This window comes from Delphinapterus leucas, chromosome 5 (genome assembly GCF_059928025.1).
Source record: "Delphinapterus leucas isolate spDelLeu-1000000601 "Yukka" chromosome 5, BTC_Dleu_Yukka2, whole genome shotgun sequence".
Taxonomy (NCBI): domain Eukaryota; kingdom Metazoa; phylum Chordata; class Mammalia; order Artiodactyla; family Monodontidae; genus Delphinapterus; species Delphinapterus leucas.
This window is the reverse complement of record NC_143133.1, coordinates 60517895-60541229: the sequence shown is the minus strand read 5'-3', so window position 1 is coordinate 60541229 and position 23335 is coordinate 60517895. Positions and strand designations below refer to the sequence as shown.

The following is a 23335-nucleotide window of genomic DNA, read 5'->3' as shown; positions in this document are numbered from 1 at the left end:
TAATATTTCCATAAACAGCCAAGAAAAACTGCATAGAAATTTAAAGTACAAAGGCAAACTTTATAAAAATATTCCATTTTTCTAAAAGTAAATATACTATATTATTTTAAAATAATATAAGTATATAAATTGTATAAAACAAAGTCAAAATTAAAAATTATTATTTTTTTCCAATCTCCCCCCCAGAGATCACTGCTTTAACTGTTTGGCAAAAGGGAGGGTTCCTTATGACTTCACAATATACATGGTAGAAGATCCACAGAAAAGACTGGGATAACACAAGAAAACATACGTGTTTAAGAACAGAGGGAATATTATGGAATAAGAGAAGGGAAACACAGGTTGTCATTCAGGATATGATGAAAGAAGTTGCCACTTAACACTTTAAAAATCAGCCATTTGGCCCATAAGGAGATATGGTTCCTATTGGATTTCAAGGGATAGTGTACTTGCCAATAAAGCAAGAGCAGAAGGCACCCATAGACTGATCCTAGGAAAAGGTGAAATAACCAATGTGTTATAGTTATGCTCTATCTGTGGGACACCATATCATGAATTTAAATTTGTTGGAATGGTAGCTAACTCAAATGAGTTACTCAAATTAAATATAGGTTGAAATAATGTGATTTTGTCAAAATGAAATTGTTTCTTGTTAGCTTGTTGTAAATATCAAATATTTTTAAAAAGATAAGTTCAAGTCTCTTGATTATGTCTCATCTCTCCATTTGATTTTTAAGTGTTCTTATAATCATAGTGCCTTATTGACATTATTACTAAACATAAGCGTTTTAACTTAAACATTCAACCCTGAGTAGTTATATTTCTTTTTTTTACAATAGCATAATAATAAATAAAATGTGCTTACTCAATTTAAATTGATAATACTGGAATAGAGAGAAATTGAGTGATAAGATTGAATTCTAGAGGAATGCATACAAAAATGAATTTATTTTATTACTTTAAGAATCCAAGAAGTAGCAACAAAAATGGAATAAACTATGATAATAATAGAAAGATTAACAGCTAGTCCCACATTCCTTCTTATCAGACATATGATCTCTCTAGGTTTCAGTTTTTTGTTTTCTAAGACAGAGGTGAGAAGTTTCAAAGGAGAGAGACCCTTACAAGAGATTGGGATTGGTAAATCCATAGTACACACACCTTCCTATCCTGTGTCCAGGACAGACACTGTTAATTGATGATTATATTTTTCATTGTTAAGTTTCAGTAGTGACTCAAACTTTCCATACAATGCTCTGGGCCATCAGTATCAATTATTTAGAGTTCCCAATAAAGATGAAACTTGTTATTTATTGCTGAGATGACTTTTATAGTCTCTTTATTGTCTCTTCAATAAAGGTGTCAGTTCAAACACTTTATTATTCTCATTTTATAGAAGCTACCATCATTATTGTTTAAAAGTGATCTATTGAGATGTATTCAACTGGCCAGCATCCCAGTACCAGGACATGAGTTCGATTCGGTTGATCCAGATTAAAAGTCTATGTTCTGACTTAACTACCTATGATGTGATTTTATGCGTCAACCTGACTGGACTGAGAGGCACCCAGATAGCTGGTAAAACATTTCTGAATGTGTCTGTGAGGGGGTTTCTGGAAGAGATTAGCATTTGAATTGGTAAACTAAGTAAAGAGATCACTCTGACCAATGTGGATGGGCATCAAACAATCCATTCAGCGTCTGAATAGAACAAAAGGTGATAGAAGGGCAAATTCGATCTTTCTTTGAGTAGAGACATCCATCTTCCCCTGCCTTCAGACATAGGCATCTTGGTTCTCAAGACTATGGTCTCAGAGTTAATTACACCACTGGCTTTCCTGGTTCTCCAGCTCGAAGACTGCAGATCATGAAACTTCTTGGTCTTCATAATTGTGTGAGCCAATTATAAATAAATATATTTATTAATACTTGGAGATATCTAGACAGATGATCCCTGACTTAATGATCTTTCAACTTTATGAAGATGCAAAAATGATATGCATTTAGTAGAAACTGTACTTTGGATTTTGAATTTGATGTTTTCCTGGGCTAGCAATATGCATTATGCTACTCTCATGATGCTGGGCACTGGCAGTGAGCTGCAGCTACCAGTCAGCAATGTGATCGCAATAGTAAACAAATGATACACTCAAACCCATTCTGTACCCATATAACCATTCTGTTTTTCACTTTCAGTACAGTATCCAATAAATTATATGAGATATTCTTTTCTATGAAATAGGCTTTGTGCTAGATAATTTTGCCCGACGGTAGGCTAATGGAAATGTTCTGAGCACGTTTAAGGTAGGTTAGGCTAAGCTATAATGTTCAGTAGGTTAGGTGTATTAAATGCATTTTTTGACTTACAATATTTTCAATTTATGATGGCCTTATTAGGATGTAACCCCATCATAAGTCAAGGAAGATCTGTATATCTCCTATTGGTTCTGTTTCTCAGGAGAATCTTGACTAACATACTATCCATTTTACCTTCTTTAAGTAATATAAAGTTTAGAATGACCCAAGATAAAATTAAAGTCATGATGCTATTTTTTTCTTATGTCTGAAATGATGGAAATATTCATGGTAATCTTTGAATATGTACTCTCTTTAAAAAGAATGTCCTAAGTAGAATTATATTTCCTTCTTTTTAAGGGTTGTTTCTGTTTACAATTCAACTCTATTACTGTCTGTTCACAACATTCTAATATTTCCTCATCCTTTCCAGTTGACCTTGCTATATGTCACTTGAGGGTTTGGAGCAACACAAAACTAATCCTTTTTTTCATTTTCTGCAAGTGTTTACAGGTAATAGCGCTAATAGCCTCTATGCTTCATTAAGTAATATATTATATTTAATTTTCTCTACAAATTCATGTGATAGGAGCCATTAGCTGTCTTCTGAGTCTTTCATAATTGGGAGTTCGAACCATCAATAATACACTAACATGACTGATTTTCACAAAGCTGTGATCACAATTCAGATTTCCAAATCAGGGGACATGATTATTTTTAATGACTTAATAATTAATTTAAATAACAATGAGCACTTTTGTTGGTTTTCCTGCTGTAAGTCTTTTCCTCTTAAAGTTTTTTTCTATACCCTACACAGACATTGATATTCCAGAATCATTTTTCATTACTGAAAAGTCAATTTAGAAAGGCATGAAGTATTAGTGTTAATTTTCTATTCTCAACTCTTATCTAAAGCAGGTATCTACCTTAAAGGTTCCAGCCAGTTTCTCTGGCTTCTGCATGAATATTTTTGTTAGCTGGGAGTATGAATTCTGCAAAGCACTTTATTTTCTATTGTAGAGTTCTAATTAATAGATAGTTTTGGTTTTTATTAATTTGAATCTCCATCTGCTTTTGGAAACTGCTTTTGAGTATTCCATTTTTATCAATCCCTCCTCTAGTCAAAAATTTGCTGACATTTGTTTAGAAGTCTTTTCCACAGTGCCCCCCCCATAGGTTTCTTTTTTAAAAGTATTCACATTTACATGGGATTTTTGTGTAATTTATGACTCACGAGTTCTTAGTATTTTTAGGTAAATTATAGTTGGTCTCAGTTTAAATTTGGATTAGAGAGAATAACTAATTCATAATGATATTCAGATGATTTCTTTTCATACGTGCTATACAAAACATGTTAAAGAAAGGGTAGGTAATTCTCAAACTCTATCTTCTACAAGCCTGGGGGAAGGTGGAGAGAAAGAGATGCTGATTGATTTTCAATTCGTTTTTTTTTTTTTTTTTTTTTTTGCAACCCATTGCTCCATTTCAATAACAAGCTTTTGCAGCCATTGCCTTTGGTGCAAAGTTTCAAGCATTTTCATAATTTTTCTGTAACTCCAATAGTAAACATTAAACCTTAAAGGTAAGAAGAATTATAAAATATTTTGTTTTTGTAAAAAGCCTTTTTAGTATTTAATGTATATAAAGGAAGGTGTACTAAAGAAAACTTGATGGATGGTGAGAGTTTCTAAATGTGTCTAGGTTTTTTTTATTAATTGATATAAGATTAACATACTTGAATAATACTCTTCACTATAAGGGCTGTAACTTCTAAGTATATACACATATATGTTATATACACATATATTTTAGTACAAAGTTGTTAAACATATGGGCTAGAATGAAAAGAAGTCAATTTTAACCCATATTTTAATATTCATTTGCTGTGTCTTTGTGTCATTGTATTGGACAGTTTACCTGAGAAGATGAGAGAACACTGAGAAAGTAATATACGAGGAAAATTGGTTCTACTCTAAATTAATGATTAACGACTCCAATAGACTATCAAAAATGTTTGGCAGTCCTACTATATTTCTCATTTAGTTTAATCTCCCATTTTCCATAACATCTATTTCAAATTTTATTTACTAAATTTCCCCTTTTCTCCTCCTTATTCCCAATAGATAATCGAACCTCTGAATTTACAAAAAACATTATTTATGTAAGACCTAATTTAAAGAAGCAGTGAGATGAGGGATATTTACCTATGTTTGTACCCATCTTAACATCCTTCTCTGCTGCCATAATATTGCCTTCGCTCCAACTAAATTAAGTCCATTAGTATATGGCATGCCCCATGACCCTTTTCTGCTTTATACAGTAGCTAAAATGTCATCAAAGTCAGGGAGAGAATGAGGTTTTTCTCCTCTGAAACGGCAAAGAGTAGGCGTTTAGGATAGGTTGTGAGGAAGTATACATAGTAGATGAAAGGCTCCAGAAGAAAAAATGTGAGGTTTTTGATCAAATTTTACCCACAAATGTTATGCAGAATAAATGCAGTAAAAATTTTCAAGATGTTACAATGCTAGGAATTCTCACTTTGGTGTACTCCAGTTACTAATGTCTCCTAATAAGTGATACACAGATCTCAACCCATATATCCAACTGGGTTCACAGAGTTTGGATAAGAGCTATATTCTAGGCCTCCCTTGTTCTTATTCCACCAACTTCACTAGAGGGATAAGTCTCCCACTTGCATGTTCAAAAACTGAGAGTATTCCTTTCTCCAACACTCCCTGAGAAGGTATCTCCTGTACAAGACTCAAAGTTTCTAATGTGTTTTGTGAGAAATCCCTATAAGTCTTCATGTATTGCCTTGCATTAAAAAAAAAAAAAATCCTCTAGGAGAGAATTACCTAATTTCCTGGCCTAGAAGTTGCAGTGGTGGTTCTGACAATTTTCGGGCAATGACTCCCTGCAACTTGTTAGAGAAATTGAGCTTTACAGAAAACAATAATAAACTGATTTGGATGTCCAGGTGGCCCTGAACTGCTCCTTACTGAGAAATGAAACTTCACTTCTTAGCAATTAAATAAACTTGTAATAGTAAACTCCTAGAAAATGGCACAACTTGTTTACTTGGTAGAAAAATCTCACACTGTGAGGGATATTTTGATATGATGAATTTGTTTTTATTCTCATCTTTGTATTAATAGGAAGTAGTGGAAATATTTTTTAAATGGGTTATTCTTATTTAACCTAACAAATAATACAGATTAAAAAAAATTTATCAATACATTGATAAAGACATTCAGAAAATCAAAATTACAGACTCTAGCATCTAATCAAATATCAATAGATAAAACAAAAAGCAAAATCATCGAGATAAAATTCAGTCCTTAGAAAACTAGGAATAAGAAATTAGCAGACACAGATGTTAAAACTGCTGTTAAAAACTATTTACAAGTACTTAAAGGAAAAAATGAACATAATGAGCAAATAAATGGAAAATATAAAACAAGACTCAAGTAAAACTAGAGGTAAAAAATATGATATCTGAATTTAAAATCTTGCTGCATATGACAGTGGATTAAACACTGCATAAAGAAAGTATAGGGGAATTTAAAAATATAGCAATGAAATGTATTCAGATTGAAACAGAGAAAGAAAAATGACTGAAAAAAAAAGCTTTTAAAAAAAGAGCCTCAGTGATTTTGAGTGATCTAACATATGAGTGTAGGTGCTTATAAAAATACTGAGTGAGGGCTTCCCTGGTGGTGCAGTGGTTGAGAGTCCACCTGCCGATGCAGGGGACATGGGTTCGTGCCCCGGTCCGGGAAGATCTCACATGCCGCAGAGCGGCTAGGCCCATGAGCTATGGCTGCTAAGCCTGCGCATCCGGAGCCTGTGCTCCGCAATGGGAGAGGCCACAACAGTGAGAGGCGTGCGTACCTCAAAAAAAAAAAAAAAAAATACTGAGTGATACTTTCCCAAATTCATTGAAAAATATGTCCACAAATACATAAATATCAAGGAACTCATTCAAAAAAGAAATTAAAAAATTCTGCAACAAAACCTATCACAATAAAATTGCTTTAAAAACAAGTGATAAAGTCTTTAAAGAAATGAAAAATAGATTTTTTTTTTTTGTACAGAGGAACACATATAGGGATGACTCCAGACTATGCAAACCAGAAGACAATACAACAAGTTCCTTAGACTGATGAAAGAAAAAAAAACAAAAAATACTGTCAACAGAGAATATTATATCCAGAGAATATCCTTTAAAGCAAAGAAAAATATTTCCAAAAATAAAAGCAAAGAGAATTTGTCACCAATAGTTCTGCAATTCAATATATGTTAAGGAAAAGTAGGATTTTAAGATTTTTTTAATAATAAATGTTGAAAAAAAAAAAAAGATTCTCAGGCCAAAGGGAAATGATACCAGATAGAAATAGAGATTGACACAAATAAATGATGATTGGACATGTTGAGTATGTTAATAAATATAAAATAATTGAAAAAATTAATTAAAATGATTTATAGAACACTCCATTAAAAAAGCCAACATATTATTTTCAAATATTAATAGAGCATTCAACAAATTAAACCATAAAATGAGTCATAAAACATGTATCAACAAATTTTAAACATTTAAAAAATCATATAAAGGATGTTTCTCTCCATAATGTTATTTAATTACAAAATCTCTAGAAAAACCCGAGACATTTTAAAATAAATAAACCTTTACCACCACCACAACCATAACTTTTAATTGCAAAATCACAGGGAAATTAGAAAGTATTTTGAAACTGAATCAAAATGAACATATGACCTATTCAAATTTAGGGATGCAGCTAAAGTGGTTTTCAGGGAAGATTAGTTACTTCAAATGCCACAAATTATTACTCTTATTCAAATGCTTTCAAATTAGAGAGATAAAATTATTAAATACATTGTGTAAACACCCATCTTAATATGTCAGAAGGAGACAAATTAACCCTTAAATAAGGAAAAAAAAGGAAATAGTACAGATAATAATGGAAATCAATGAAACAGAAATAGTAGATAATGTCAACAAAAATCCAGCTTTCATCTGAGCTTTCATATCAACTTGCATAGATATGGGGCAGAAAGCAAAGTGAGAGGGTTGAGTTTTATAAGCTATTAGACCAAATTAGTGTTAGCCTCTCTATTACAAATGGACAACTTCCTTGAAAGAAAGAAATTACCCAAAGTGACTCAAGAAGAAATAGGAAGTCTGATTACCATTATGGCCCTAATATAATTTAATTCCTAATTAAATCTTTCCCACAATGAAAACTCTTGGCCAGATGGTTTACCTTGTCCACATAAACATCTGTTTTCCACACACTGATTTATTGAGAAAAGCAAAGGATTTTATGATTTCCTTTAAGTAATACCAAAAAGAAAACAATAGGAAAGCAGCCATTTAACTGATCTCCTATGTCTCAAGTACTGTTCAGAATAATTTGCTCTCCAATCCTTTTAAACTATACAGATTTGCCAAAATTGAAACCCAGCAGTCTAGATATTGTAAATGAAATTTCTGCTAAGATCAGTGTAAGCCTTTGGTCTGATTAAAAGCACTGTGGTTTTAGTCCACTTTATTTGCTATCAACAGACATAGTTATCAATTATGGACTGCATCTGCTTGCTTCTTTATCAGTCACTACATGGTGAAAACCTTGGCTTCTTATACTCCACAGTAACTGAGGTGGGTTCTAGGCCTCACCATATCAAAATTTGACCTCTTTTGATCAAGAAAATATAAATCAAGACAACAGAAATAGTGCAATAATCAAAATATTGATATCAGATTGCATCTTGGATACCATTAACTCCAAAGCTTTCAATGTTGGGCTTTCAGTTAAATTTAGGTCCAGATGTTTTTGCTCTGATAATAACAAAAACAAAACAAAACTTGGAACAATTCTAGTTAAAGTAAGTTGAAGGGGTGTTTGTATTTCATTAAATTCTTCATGAAAAAAATGTGAAGTTTTAAATGCTAGTCTCAAGTTTTAAAAGTAATAGAAATAGTGAAAAAGATTTCCTGGAGGGTAAGACATTGATATGATATTTGATTTAGTCATGGATCTAGGAGAAGTTCTATGTTCTATTACCAAGAAGTGAAATTCACCTTTGTGAACTGGAAGCAAGAAAAACAGATAAAGAAGCTATCATTAGAGGATTTTTCAGGAATCCAAGATTCATAGTGTGACCCACTAAATACGTATCTCACAAGAGATTATTAAATCTGCAGCGATTTTCTTACATAGTAGTGGAGTAATAAGGAAAGACTAAATTAAGTTCCACACACTCTGTTTAAGATACAGAGAAGTTATTCAACATAGTTTTGGAAGTTTTAACCACAGCAATCAGAGAAGAAAAAGAAATAAAAGGAATCCAAATCAGAAAAGAAGAAGTAAAGCTGTCACTGTTTGCAGATGACATGATACTATACATAGAGAATCCTAAAGATGCTACCAGAAAACTACTAGAGCTAATGAATGAATCTGGTAAAGTAGCAGGATACAAAATTAATACACAGAAATCTCTTGCATTCCTATACACTACTGATGAAAAATCTGAAAGTGATATTAAGGAAACAATCCCATTTACGATTACAAGAAAAAGAATAAAATACCTAGGAATAAACCTACCTAAGGAGACAAAAGACCTGTATGCAGAAAATTATAAGACACTAATGAAAGAAATTAAAGATGATAGAAACAGATGGAGAGATATACCATGTCCTTGGATTGGAAGAATCAACATTGTGAAAATGACTAGACTACCCAAAGCAATCTACAAATTCAGTGCAATCCCTGTCAAACTACCAATGGCACTTTTCACAGAACTAGAAATAATTTTTTCACAATTTGTATGGAAACACAAAAGACCCCAAATAGCCAAAGCAATCTTGAGAAAGAAAAATGGAGCTGGAGGAATCAGGCTCCCTGACTTCAGACTATACTATAAAGCTACAGTAATCAAGACAGTATGGTACTGGCACAAAAACAGAAATATAGATTAATGGAACAGGATAGAAAGCCCAGAGATAAACCCACGCACATATGGTCACCTTATCTTTGATAAAGGAGGCAAGAATATACAATGGAGAAAAGACAGCATCCTCAATAAGTGGTGCTGGGAAAACTGGACAGTTACATGTAAAAGAATGAAATTAGAACACCCCTAATGCCATACACAAAAATAAACTCTAAATGGATTAAAGACCTAAATGTAAGGCCATACACTATAAAACTCTTAGAGGAAAACATAGGCAGAACTCTTTATGGCATTAATCACAGCAAGATCCTTTTTGACCCACCTCCTAGAGAAATGGAAAAAAGAACAAAAATAACCAAATGGGACCTAATGAAACTTAAAAGCTTTTGCACAGCAAAAGAAACCATAAACAAGACTAATAGACAACCCTCAGAATGGGAGAAAATATTTGCAAACGAAGCAACTGACAAAGGATTAATCTCCAAAATATACAAGCAGCTCATGCAGCTCAATATCAAAAAACAAACAACCCAATCCAAAAATGGCCAGAAGACCTAAATAGACATTTCTCCAAAGAAGATATACAGATCGCCAACAAACACATGAAAGGATGCTCAACATCACTAATCCTTAGAGACATGCAAATCAAAACTATATTGAGGTATCATCTCACACCGGTCAGAATAGCCATCATCAAAAAATCTAGAAACAATAAATGCTGGAGAGGGTGTGGGGAAAAGGGAACCCTCTTGCACTGTTGGTGGGAATGTGAATTGGTACAGCCACTATGGAGAACAGCATGGAGGTTCCTTAAAAAACTAAAATTAGAACTACCATATGACCCAGCAATCCCACTACTGTGCATATACCCTGAGAAAACCATCATTCAAAAAGAGTCATGTACCACAATGTTCATTTCAGCTCTATTTACAATAGCCAGAACATGGAAGCAACCTAAATGTCCACTGACAGATGAATGGATAAAGAAGATGTGGCACATATATACAATGGAATATTACTCAGCCATAAAAAGAAATGAAATTGAGCTATTTGTAATGAGGTGGATAGACCTAGAGTCTGTCATACAGAATAAAGTAAGTCAGAAAGAGAAAAACAAATATCGTATACTAACACATATATATGGAATCTAAAACGAAAATAAAAAAGGTTCTGAAGAACCTAGGGGCAGAACAGGAATAAAGACGCAGACATAGAGAATGGACTTGAGGATACGGGGATGGGGAAGGGTAAGCTGGGACAAAGTGAGAGAGTGGCATGGACATATATACACGACCAAATGTAAAATAGATAGCTAGTGGGAAGCATCCGCCTAACACAGGGAGATCAGCTTGGTGCTTTGTGACCACCTAGAGGGGTGGGGTAGGGAGGGTGGGAGGGAGATGCAAGAAGGAGGAGCGATGGGGATATATGTATAGCTTATTCACTTTGTTATAAAGCAGAAACTAACACACCATTGTAAAGCATAATTGTAAAGCAATTATACTCCAATAAAGATATTTAAAAAAATGAACAAAGAATCCAAAAAAAAAAGAACCAGAGAAATCTAATAATTTAAATATATTTCCCTTAAAATGTTTATATTTAAGAAGTGGCGTTTAAACAGTTAAACTTTAGTTGTCAAGCAATGAAGTTTTCTTAGAGACCCAGGCCATGACAAAAATAGTAATAAAAAAAAACACTAGTGAATGATTATGTGCATAGAGTATTTATAATTTATATGTGATATATACCCCGAATAAAGTAGGTTCCAGAGATGGCAAGGCAGAGTTAAGAGTGAGAAAGGTCAGAAATGTGTTTCTCAATTGGCATGCCCTATAGGAATGAATATGGAGCGTCTGTCTAGAAGCTGTAGTTTTTCCTTTCTGTCATTGAACAAAGCACACTCTGCATAAAGCCTATAGGACTCCTCTGCTGCTAATTGTGCTCCTCTTATTTGCAGTATGACCGATTATTGGCTTCTGCGGAAATGGCTGAAGTCTCTACTTTTAATGAAAGCAATCTTATTATTTCTCTAGAGTTTGATTAACTTTCAGACATAGATAAATGTAAAGATTTAATCACACAGTGTATCATGTTTAGTACATGCTTTTGATTTCAACAATTTCTCAGGGAGGATAAATTATTTTAAGAAAGGCAGCCTATAAGCAATGATTATCAAAAACCTATCTTTAATCATTTGTTACATGATATTTAATATAGTAATAATTCATGTCAAATTGTATATGACCCCAATTGACAGTTAATGATAATGTGATATATAAATATATTAAATAATATTGAAACAAATACCTGAGACTGGATTTTTTTCTTATCAATTAAAAATTCCACGAGGACACATGAATTATGCAGCTTTGAATCTAGTACATTCGAGTGTTTCCTGGGGCTAGATCAGCCTTTAGTATGACCCTGATTTAATAACCATATTGACAAAAAGCTAAATTATTTTACAGAACTGTTGAAAGTAGAAGCAAAGATGACTATGATAGAGCTTTTAACTCAGGTGTGTGCTCAAAATTTGAAATGTAGCAGGAAGAGTTGAAGGAGCAGTTTAAACATAACATTAGGCAACTGTATCTAATTAGGGCATTACTAAAATGTAAGTTCAAATTTGGACAGAAATAATTTTCTAAATGCTTCTTTCAAAAATATAATTTTTTATTCTGTGAAAGAAATATTTGTGGCAACATGTTTTTGAGTACTGATTTTAATTGCTTTGTAGAAGCAGCAGTATTTGTTCTTGCTAGAAAGTTTGCTATGCTGATGTTGTATTTAAAACATTATTAAAATGTCAAGATTTTGAAAGTGAATGTACCAACACTAATGTAGCACACTAAATAATGTTTTTTCCCAAAGAAGGGATATTTAGAATTGATTTACTAGAAGTTGTTAAAACCAGTGTGAAAATTAAAATATGATAAATATGCAACAATGATTATTATGATTATTTGTGCAGAGGATGGCCTGATTAAGCGAGTAAATGCAATGCTTTAAATGGATAGATAATGTACAGGCAACAACCTGCAAAAATGATGATGCTTACTTCTTTTTATTTATGAAAAAAATTGATTAGGTGAAAAGAACAGATTCCATATTAGGTAATGATTTATATAAAATGGATATAAGTATGTTATACAATCTTGTATTATATAATGGATTCCATTAATATTTCACATTCACTTAACACATACTATATATGTCAGACATTTTACTAAGTACTAAAACAAGATGAATAGGAGAGTTTTTTCCCTTAAGATGATTACTTTTTGATAGGAAAGGTAAACCTAAATCATATAAATAAATATGTATCTATTCACTCATGATAAGTGTAGAATTAAATATTTGGATTATTATAAATATTTACATCATGGAAAAGTATACCAAAATAAAGGACCTCTGAATCAACAAAATTCAAAATTTTCTGTACATTCATAAAGAATAATATAGACCTACATTTAATCAAATTGCTACATATATAGCCATTATAACTACAATTGTTTTTTAGTGTTGATTATCAGTCTCTTTTTTACTCCTCCTAGACAGAGGTTACTGCGGACTGTTTGGGATGATGTTGGTGTTTTGCTCCTTCTTTTCTCATGTCTGTTCATGTGTTTCAAGTCTGTGCACTGCCAATATTGATTTCTGAATATCCGTTGGTGTGTAAATGACTTGAATCATAGCAGATATAATTCTTAATTATGTTTAGAGTTGCTTAACTTTCAATCTTTGCAGTGCAAAGTTTGTATCACACACTCACACACAGACACACTCATATTTCTTTCCTTCTATTTTGCTGATTTTAGGATGGAAAACTGGCCCATCCTCTTTTGGCCATAATGGCTGGATTGAAAGTAGATATTACAGTGTTGTGCTTTGCTTTGTTCTGTTTTCTGTTTTTTTAAAATTGAATTATTAGATGTTGCTCTTGAGGATTTATATACTGGGTATATTGTTCTGAGGAGATCTCTGTAGGAAACAGATTTCTGCTAGGATTAATTTTAAGCCCACCAAATTTCATCATAGAATAAAAGGCTTTCAACTAATACTGCTTTTCCATGAACAATTCAACCAAATTTTTTTTTTCTACTTAACATCCCGTACATGTATCTCTTTACTACCTGACTTTAGGTTTACTAATTGAATTAGCTGTAATGATAGAATCAAGAACATTCAATTTAGAAAAAGAGGAATAAACTTGAAATAATACATCAGAATCAAATGGAGCCAAACTTCATTTTAAATTATTGCTTAATTTTTAGTATAGGCCTCCCAGAGGGCTTCAATTTGGTTCAAGATCATCGCCTACTTGTGGAGTGCCTTTTATTTTTCTCTATTTTCTTACTTGTTTTAGGTGTTTCAGTAGCCTATGTGGATTTGGAGTCTCATGGGAATATGTTGTGATCTCCTGTAAAACTTGCTTTCTATTTTATTTTATGTTCATTTTAAAGATGACGTAGTAAAGTGCTATTGAAAGTGAAGAAATTCACATCAGGCTAGAACTTATTAAAGTACCAGACTTACGTATTTGCCATATATTTCAGATGTAATAACAAAAGAACAGTTTTCCTTCCTTCTTTTTAAAAACTAATCATTGTTGATTTCTTTTGTACCACTTAACTAAATAATTGTCTTTTAAACTTAATATGAATTTATCAAAGCCAAATTCAAAATAAGTATACCAATGTCAGACCAAGTCTAAAATATTTGAACACTTTTAACACTTTAAGTTGTTTTATTGACTTTGTTGACTCTTGGAAGATTGGCATGTATGTCAGGGTCCAGCATCATGACCATAGCAATTTAGGATCAGGATCATTTCCTTATTTTTAGCATTAAAATGAGGGGATTGGAGGATGTAGGCTATATGTTCTTCTGAAAATCTAAGCTTTCTCTATCTTAGTCTTCAAAGTTGATTCTGACTCTGCTTCTGGTTTTCCAAAATATGTCATAAAATACTGCAGCAGGAGTGCTCTATAATTCTTTTTTGTTTCCAGTTAGTGCTTTATTTTTTCATTCTCCATAGAATGCTGATTTTGTAACATTGATTACAGTCTGATATGTACCATTACAACAAAAGTTTCACTTTATGAAAGATCAGATACGGATACACACATCCCGTCCCATTGGCAGGACCGCCTAGGTCCGGGGAAGGAATTTGCCGACGTACTCGGAACTGTTTCCAAGGTTTTCTCGGGCTCGGGTTTGTGTCGCGGCTGCTGGTCCTGGGAGCCAAGGCAACGGAGATCCTCCCAGCTCGCGAGAGCGTCCCCTTCTCCCACGGCTTCGGGGACCCAGCAACAGCTATGGATCCGGTGTCTGGCTCCCGCAGCCCGGAGTGGGAGGTCTCGGGCTCCGGGGGGAAGCGTCGCAGTTCGTCAAAGAGCCCTAAGCCCAGCAAAACCTCTCGCTCCCCGCGGGGCCGCCGCTCTCGCTCGCACTCTTGCTCTCGGTCCGGGGACCGGAATGGCCTTAGCCATCAACTGAGTGGCCCCAGCCAAGGCTCCCAAAACCAGTCCTACCGCTCCCGCTCGCGGTCACGCTCTCGAGAGCGGCCCTCCGCGCCGCGGGGCGCCCCTTTCGCTTCTGCCTCCTCGTCCGCCTATTATGGTGGCTACTCACGCCCCTGCGGGAGCGACAAGCCATGGCCTAGCCTCCTGGACAAGGAGAGGGAAGAGAGCCTGCGGCAGAAGAGATTAAGTGAGAGAGAGAGGATTGGAGAATTAGGAGCTCCTGAAGTATGGGGACTTTCTCCAAAGAATCCAGAACCAGACTCTGATGAACATACACCAGCAGAGGACGAAGAGCCAAAGAAAAGCACCACTTCAGCTTCTACTTCAGAAGAAGAAAAGAAGTCTAGTCATTCAAAAGAAAGGTCCAAGAAAAGGAGGAAGAAAAAGTCATCTAAAAGAAAACACAAGAAGTATTCTGATAGTGACAGTGACTCTGATTCTGAAACAGACTCCAGTGATGAAGATACAAAAAGGAGAGCAAAGAAAGCCAAGAAAAAGGAAAAAAAGAAGAAACGCAGATCGAAGAAATATAAGAAAAATAAGTCTAAGAAGAGCAGAAAAGATTCCAGTGATTCATGTTCTAAAGAGTCCCAAGAAGAGTTTCTGGAAAATCCCTGGAAGGATCGATCAAAGCCTGAAGAACCCTCAGATTTGATTGGTCCAGAGGCTCCCAAAACACTTGCCTCTCAAGATGATAAACCTTTGAACTATGGCCATGCTCTGTTACCTGGTGAAGGTGCAGCTATGGCTGAATATGTAAAAGCTGGAAAACGTATCCCACGAAGAGGTGAAATTGGCTTGACAAGTGAAGAAATTGCATCATTTGAATGCTCGGGTTACGTAATGAGTGGTAGCAGGCATCGCCGAATGGAGGCTGTGCGACTGCGAAAAGAGAACCAGATCTATAGTGCTGATGAGAAGAGAGCCCTTGCATCCTTTAACCAAGAAGAGAGACGAAAGAGAGAAAACAAGATTCTGGCCAGTTTTCGAGAGATGGTATACAGAAAAACTAAAGGGAAAGAGGACAGATAAGGATTTTCTGATTGTTCATCAGACATTTTTAACAACAAAAAAGAAAGTTTGGGTTCCATATATACACACAAAAAGATTACCATGATCTGAAAAAGCTTTACAGTGCTACTGTGCCTTCTATTTAATTCTTTCAGTCCTTCTATAAAAAGCTGCTTATTGATGCCTCCACCCCAAAACCAACAAACAAACCAAAAAGCAAACTAACCCACAGACTTGTTGAATTGAAAATGTGAACATTAGTTTTAAAATTCTTAATAGGCTTATTAAAAATGGTTATTTCAAATATAAAATATTGGGACGTCTCCTGTAGTGCCAATGTAAGTACATTATTTCTATCTGAGCTGTGTTTAGATCATTATTTGAATACTAGAAATGGATGGGAGTCAACAATGATCAGGAGTTTAATAAGGAAAAATATAATGAGTCATTGTTTTCATTGTTTTAACTTGGTTGCTTCATAAGGATGAAGCTAAAGTGATGTTAAACGTTTTTAAAGTCTGTCCTTTGTAAAAAGCAGATTTCATTTTAAGCATTGTTAAACTTTTCAGTTTATTTTTTACATCTGTCATTCAGTTTAATCTGTAACTTCATATAGAACCCCTCACTTTCTCACTTTTTTATGGCTACTGTTGGCTTTTAAGTTTGGGGGAAATGGAAAATTCTGGGACTGTGAGATCATGATCTTTTTCCTTCCCTCCTTTTGTTAAAGTTTAGTTGTTAGGACATACGAGTGAAGGGGAAGGGGATAGTAGAAGTTTTGGCTGTTTTTGTTAAGGTTGTTTTGAGCTGCATTATTATGTGCCTAGGATAAATTTAAATTATCTGAGTGATGGGGAATTTCTGACTTTGCTGTTATAAAATGCCCTCTCTCCTTATAATAGTTCTAAAGTTTTTTTTTAAGTGTTTTTTTGGAAGAGTATACTGCATTTATTTAACCCTATAAATTATAACATCTTAACACATGTAAAATTTTTGTATTTTTAAAGTGCTTTGAAAGATATATTTTTTTTAACAAGTGGAAAATAATGTTCTTTAAAAGACATCAAACTTTTAGTGGAAAATGATATTACCAGAGGCATGTAAGGATTTGTTCATCCTCTTCAAGAAATGGGATTTTTATGTAAAATATATATGTAGCACTGAATGCCAAAATGATGGGTATGTGTGATTGGAATTAAAAATGAGATTTGCTAATAAAAAAAAAAAGAAAGATCAGCAAAAATACATCAGCAAGGATATAACTAGTGCATTTACTAAAACACATCATAATCATAAAACCAAGTGATCACACACAATAATCTTTACATTTGACATACCAGTTACATCCTAGCAGAGCCAGTGTGTTTGGCAGGTGATTAAAATATGTAAGTAATGACACTGATCAATCTTAACACTTCTGAAGTGTTAATTTTTTATCAGTTAAACTTAAAATAAATCAATAAGAGTATTGAGACATAACAAGGAGGAAATCCAAAATTTGTTGAACAGAGACAGTAGTAAACAGTAGGAAGAGCACTGAATTGGGAGCTAGTACATTTGGATCCTTGTCTTATCTTTGGCCCTGGATGGATGACCTTGGGCAAGTATTCTGGGCTATATGAATCATTCACTCTTAAAATGAGAGAGTTGGCTGGATGGTTCTCTAAACTCTTTATAGATTTAGCTTTCCATAATTCTAAAATCTTTGACACCGATTCATTTTTGTGTTGTAAAGTGAAATGTCTAACAATACTAACTTGGCAGTTGGGTTGAGTCCAGCTCTGCCACACAAATACAACGTGTTGCTTGTGTTCAAGTCTCTTCCTTCTGAGCCCCATGACAGCCCTATCCTCAAATTAACAAACAGTAATGACAAGCTTCAGGAGGTAAACAAGCTTGTCCTCCACTAGACACAAACTCAAGACCCCCAAAGTCATGGTTATTAAGAAAAGCTATAATGGAAGAACTATGTGGGAAACCCACAACATCCTCTTTGGTAAATGGTACAATAACACAATTCACTAATAGAAGAAGGCAGGTACAGATATTAACTACAATACATAGTTTTCAACTGTTATTTGTGAACCTGCACAAAAAATATACACACAATTAGAGCTGTATCAATATGAACTATAAATTCACAGTCTAGATGTACACGGGAGCCTCTCTCATGCTGCTAATCTGAAGGAGGCTTATTGTAGTTTCACGTGTTTGTAACTCTACAGGAGGAAGCTGGGATTCTTTTTACTAACATTGGCTTCTATTCCATTATCTGAAAAGCCCAGCCCTCTCATATAATCACAGAAATTAAAGATGTCCAAGCCCCCCTTTAGGGCATTTCCTCCATCTCCTACTTTCCTTATCAGATCACTGTCTTTTTATTCTAAAACACTGAATGACTGGCTTCCATCAGCTCCCTATCTGAAAATCAAGTAGACTTTATCTTTTTTAATCTAAGGAATAAATTTGTCCATATTTCTTCCTAATATTTTAATGTAATTCCTATCTCAATTGTATTTACACAGTTCTGAATATTTAACTACAGTATCCATTATAGAAATTAATCCAATTCGATGAACATGAGTGTGCAAAGCAAAATTACTTTGAAAATGTCGTTTTCTTAATAAACATTATTCTTTCATTAAAGTGCTTCCCCTTTGACAGCAGTGATTACTTTAAGCAACTCTATGAGCCTTGAAACATTTTCCAACATCTCTAACCCGTGCCCCCTTCCAGAAAATATAAAACACCCTTCAGTGTCCTCCTCCCTCCTGAGGGGACTGAGGATTTTTACCCTACAAGGTCTCTTCTCCTGATTGAGAATCCCTGATACTGAAGAAATGGCATCACCAGCCGTATATTTGCTGAACTTTGCCTTTCCATAATTTGACTGTAAAACAACAGATTTATTTTTGCCTTCCCAGAAATGTCATTTTTTATATTACCAAATATGCTTTTTGAACTCTACAGCTCCCTTCTATTCCTCATTCCTTACGAGATTTTAATACACTCCTTTATGGGGAAAAGACATCCCCTCCTGAGAATCACTGAACCAAAATATTATTTCTGAATTACTATTCATGATAAGGCTCAATAACTAAGTTTGAGAAAACAGTATTCAATTTAAAGACGGAAAAATACTGTATCATTGATGAAATGAATATTATAATATTGAGTATATTCTAATTATTAAACCAAATTATTTAAACTTCATTCTTGAAAACTAACGTAGAGACTTGTTTTTAAAATGTTTTTAAAATGTTTTTAAAATGATCTACCTTTCATACTGGTAAATTATAGTAACAAATTATATGGCTTTCCTTTGTTGAAATGTTTTCTTCGATTATATAATCCACTCATTTTCAGATATTCAGAACTAAAACTTTTAGATTTTTCTAAATAAATTTTTATCAGTTTCACCTAGTTTAGTAACTTAGAATTGAATCTGTTTCTTCTATAGAATTGCCAACTAGCACAAACATCTCTCTGACTGATGCACAATGACAAGAATATAAAATAGCCATGTCTGCAAGAAACACTTATATTGTCTTTACTTTTCCAAATTCTAATAGAGTGAAATTCTGTATACCCTGAAGCTAGAATGATAATGCATATAGAGTTTTAAAAGTAGTTTTGGAGAAAATATGGATGCATTTCTTTCCAAATTTTAAAAATGATCTTCTGCGTCTAAGTTAAGCAGATTGGAAAGAGGAAAGAGGAAAGGTCTACCTCCAGATCCAAGGTGAAGGGCCTAAATAAAATCATTCAACACAGCCCCCAACAAGGCACAATAGTTTAAAATTTTACACCAGTGACACCAGGGAGGGGTCCCACTCCCATGGCTGTCAGTATTCTGAATCAATGCGCTTTGGGATGGTGTTCGGCTAGATGTTTGAAGTTCCTTCATATATTGTACCAATCTTCACATCTCGGAAGTATTTTTCACAGGGTAATTTTTGGTGTAGCCTACTCCTCCCATCCACTTGATACATTTGCCAGTTATTAGGTCCTCAATCTCTGATGCATAGTACTTGGCCATAGATTCTTTAATGAATGGTCTTCCAGCTTCTAAAAGCCTTGCAGCGTTGTATGTGAGTAATCTTGCAGCTTCTAGCTGGGTGGCCATGTGAGCCACTTGGTGTTGGCATCCCTGAAAATCAAATATTCTTTTGCCAAACTGTTCCCTTTCTTTAATATATGGAATAGTGTAGTCAAAACATCCTTGAGCCAGTCCCAGCATCTGTGCAGCCATTCCTATTCTACTTTCATTAAGACCCCCAATGGTTTACTTATAGCCATGTCCAATTTGTCCCAGGATATTGGCTTCTGGAACCTTGACATTTTCAAATGTTAATGGGCAAGTAAAAGAAGCTCTGCTTCCCATTTTGTTCTATGGTTTTCCTATATGAAGGCCCTCAGTATGACAATCTACCAAGAAGCAGGTAATTCCTGTATACCCAAGAGTAAGGTCTACATTTTCCATCACCATGAAGAGCTTGGCATCCTTGCCATTGCTAATCCACATCTTTGACCCATTGATGACATAATAATTTCCCTTTTTATCAGGTTTGGTCTTCAAAGCAAATGAATCGCTACCTGCTCCAGCCTCTGAAAGGCAGAAACTTCCCATTTGTTCCGTAGCTAGCTTGGGCAAATAGATAGCCTTCTGTTCTTCTGTTCCATATTTTCCTAATTACTGTGTTCTGGATGTCACATACCAGAGCCACAGATGCATCAACTTTGGCTAATTACTGTGTTCTGGATGTCACATACCAGAGCCAAGGACGCATCAACTTTGGCTAATTCCTCTATCACTAGGATAGAGGAAAAAATGAAGCTCCTGTTCCTCCATATTTTGTGTCAATTTCAATACCCATCAACCCTTGTTGAAATAATCCTCGTATTACTGATTTTTCCATTTTTGAATTTTCATCCATTTTTGAAACCAAAGGAGCAATTTGTTCCTGGACAATTTTTTAACAGTGCTCTTTATCATCCTCTCTTCATCTGTAAATGTTTGCAGAGGGGCATAGGGTAGGCCATTATTTGTTGCTTTGAGTCCAGCTTCTCAAAGCTGGGAAGATTTTAAGACATCAGGAGGATTTTTCCAGGAAGACAGGCAAATTGGGAAGTTTCTTCTTAACAGTGGGCTGCCACACAGCAGCCGAACCGTGGCTCCCTCCATCTGTGCCCCAGGACAATCGCCCTATAATTCTTTTCATTTTAAGCATATTTATGTTTTTAAGGTTCTGCAATTTCTTTAGCATAAGATATATTTTTAAAGATATATACTATTTTAAAATCTAAAAATCACACACATTTTCAATAGTGACAAAACATATTTTCCTATTATATCTCCTGTTAAGGTTTTGTGACGCAGAATTAAGTTGGGACCAGGGTAATATTGCTACTTGATACACAAATTATTCCTTTGACTTACTGAATGCAAACCCACAGTCAACACATTTATCAGGAGAGGAATAGTTAAGAGCATTTGTTAGGTTTGTATATGTACACAGTAAATAGAAAAATATTAGGTTTATGGGACAGAACAAGATAAGCGAAATGAAAATTAAATGTCTGATAGTGTATTTCTAGTCTGTTTCAGCTGCTCTAACAAAAATATCATAGATTGGGTAACTTTTAAACAAAATAAATTTATTTCTTATACTTCTGGAGACTGGCAAGTCCAAGATCAAGGTACCAGCAAATATGCCTGGTGAGAGCCAGCTTCTTGGTTCATACACAGTCTTTTCATTGTGTCCTCACATGGTAACAGGGGAGTGGGAACTCTCTGGAATCTCTTTTGTAAGAGTCTCTTCAGAGTGTCTTTTGATCTCATTCAATGTGATGGTATTTTGACATGGGACCTAATGACCTAATCAAAGGTCCCATCTCTAAATACCATCACATTGGGTATCAGGTTTCAACATATGAACTTGGGCAGTGGGGAGGGGGCATACATATTCAGTCTTTAGCATAGTGACTAAAGAATAACATAATATATCTTCCATACCATTCCACAGAAAAGGATGTAATGCAGAGGAAAAGAAATAGTGGAAAGTTTGAAGGTCTGGGTTCTAGTCTTTGGCCTGCACATGCTGCTTTCCTTTTGTTGTAGACAAGCTGTGTAGCCTCTATTAACCACAAAGTCCTCATCTAGGAAATATACTTGTTAGCCCCTATGAAAATCCTTAAGGTCTCTTCAAGCCTTAAGATTTTTTTTGTTAAATTAACAATAGATCAAAGTAACAAGAACCATGAATAGTTAAAATAACATGAAAAGTTATGATGTATATAAAGATCTGTGGATTGTTCTCATCATAAATAAATTGTAAATTTTGCATTTTAATTACCCTTCCTAGACCCCCATCTAAAAATATATCTATACTGTTATTTATTTTGTAGTGTTGGGAGAAATGAACAAAGCTTGAGTGCTACACATGGTGATAAATTTAAAATATGTTAAAAAACCACGTTCTGATTTGGCAATCATTCTTTTGTGTATATAATGAACCTGTAGTATTTTTCTTTCAAATTTTACTTCTGAGCTATAGTTATCTACAAATACATGTGCATACATGCCTAATCTTTGGGTTTCCAAGAATGATTGTAAAGAAATATAAAAATAAATCACTTTACAATCTCTCATGCAGTAAGTATGTGCTAGAGCAACTTATTATGGTGAGCGAAAGGATGTATCACATTGAGGTTTCATTAATTCCATATTGTGCTAAAGCACTGATACAAAAGAAGGACGTGAATTAACAAACAGCACATCTTACTATTGAGGTATGTTAGATAATACAGTCAGATATTATAACCTAATTTCCAACTTAGAAAAGTTTTAATGAAAACTGTGGATAGTTGCTCAGATAAGCCAGAGGAGGAATGAAGAGCACAATTGTCCACCATTAATCCATTTCATTAAATTCAAGAATTTGAGCATATTAAGATAAATCAGAATAAAGATGAACGCTGAAAGCCATATACCTTTCAATCAAAAACAGGATTAGCAGCTGACATTGAACTGAGAGAGAGCCTAATTTAAACATGCTAGCCTCTGAACTTTTGGAGCCCCCCTGAGAATGAAGTTTTATTCATATGAAGCACTTGTTCTGAATAATAGCCATGTTCCTTTGGCACTTATACCTAAAGAGTTTAACTTAGTCAATCATCACTTCTTTCCATTGTCTTCTTACAGATAATTGTGTCTTGGGGCTGCAAATAATATTATTAACTCTTTGAGATAGCCACTGTGTCTTCTGAATAGTGGCAAAATCCATAAAGCAGTTGAGTGGATTTTTACATCACTGGAAACTCATCAGTCAAGAGATGGTAGTCCTGTTAAGCAGGTGACAGACATTAAAGAGATTCATTACATCTGAAAATGCCAACTCCTTGTAACAGCTTACTGAATATCCCTGCCACTACAAAGGTCAGTGTGTAAGATGTGACTAATGCTGTTGTCAGAAAGCTCATACACTTCAATGCCAGTTTTCATTGCACCTTTTGTTTGGCACATATTG

At 34.5% G+C, this 23335-nt stretch overlaps 2 pseudogenes; one reads left to right on the top strand and one right to left on the bottom strand.

The window, feature by feature from the left end:
• Positions 1-14469: 14469 nt before the first annotated feature.
• On the top strand, positions 14470-16077 carry LOC111171535 (NF-kappa-B-activating protein pseudogene; annotated as a pseudogene).
• A 3101-nt stretch (positions 16078-19178) lies between these two features.
• Positions 19179-21032, bottom strand: LOC111171536 (short/branched chain specific acyl-CoA dehydrogenase, mitochondrial-like; annotated as a pseudogene).
• Positions 21033-23335: the final 2303 nt, after the last annotated feature.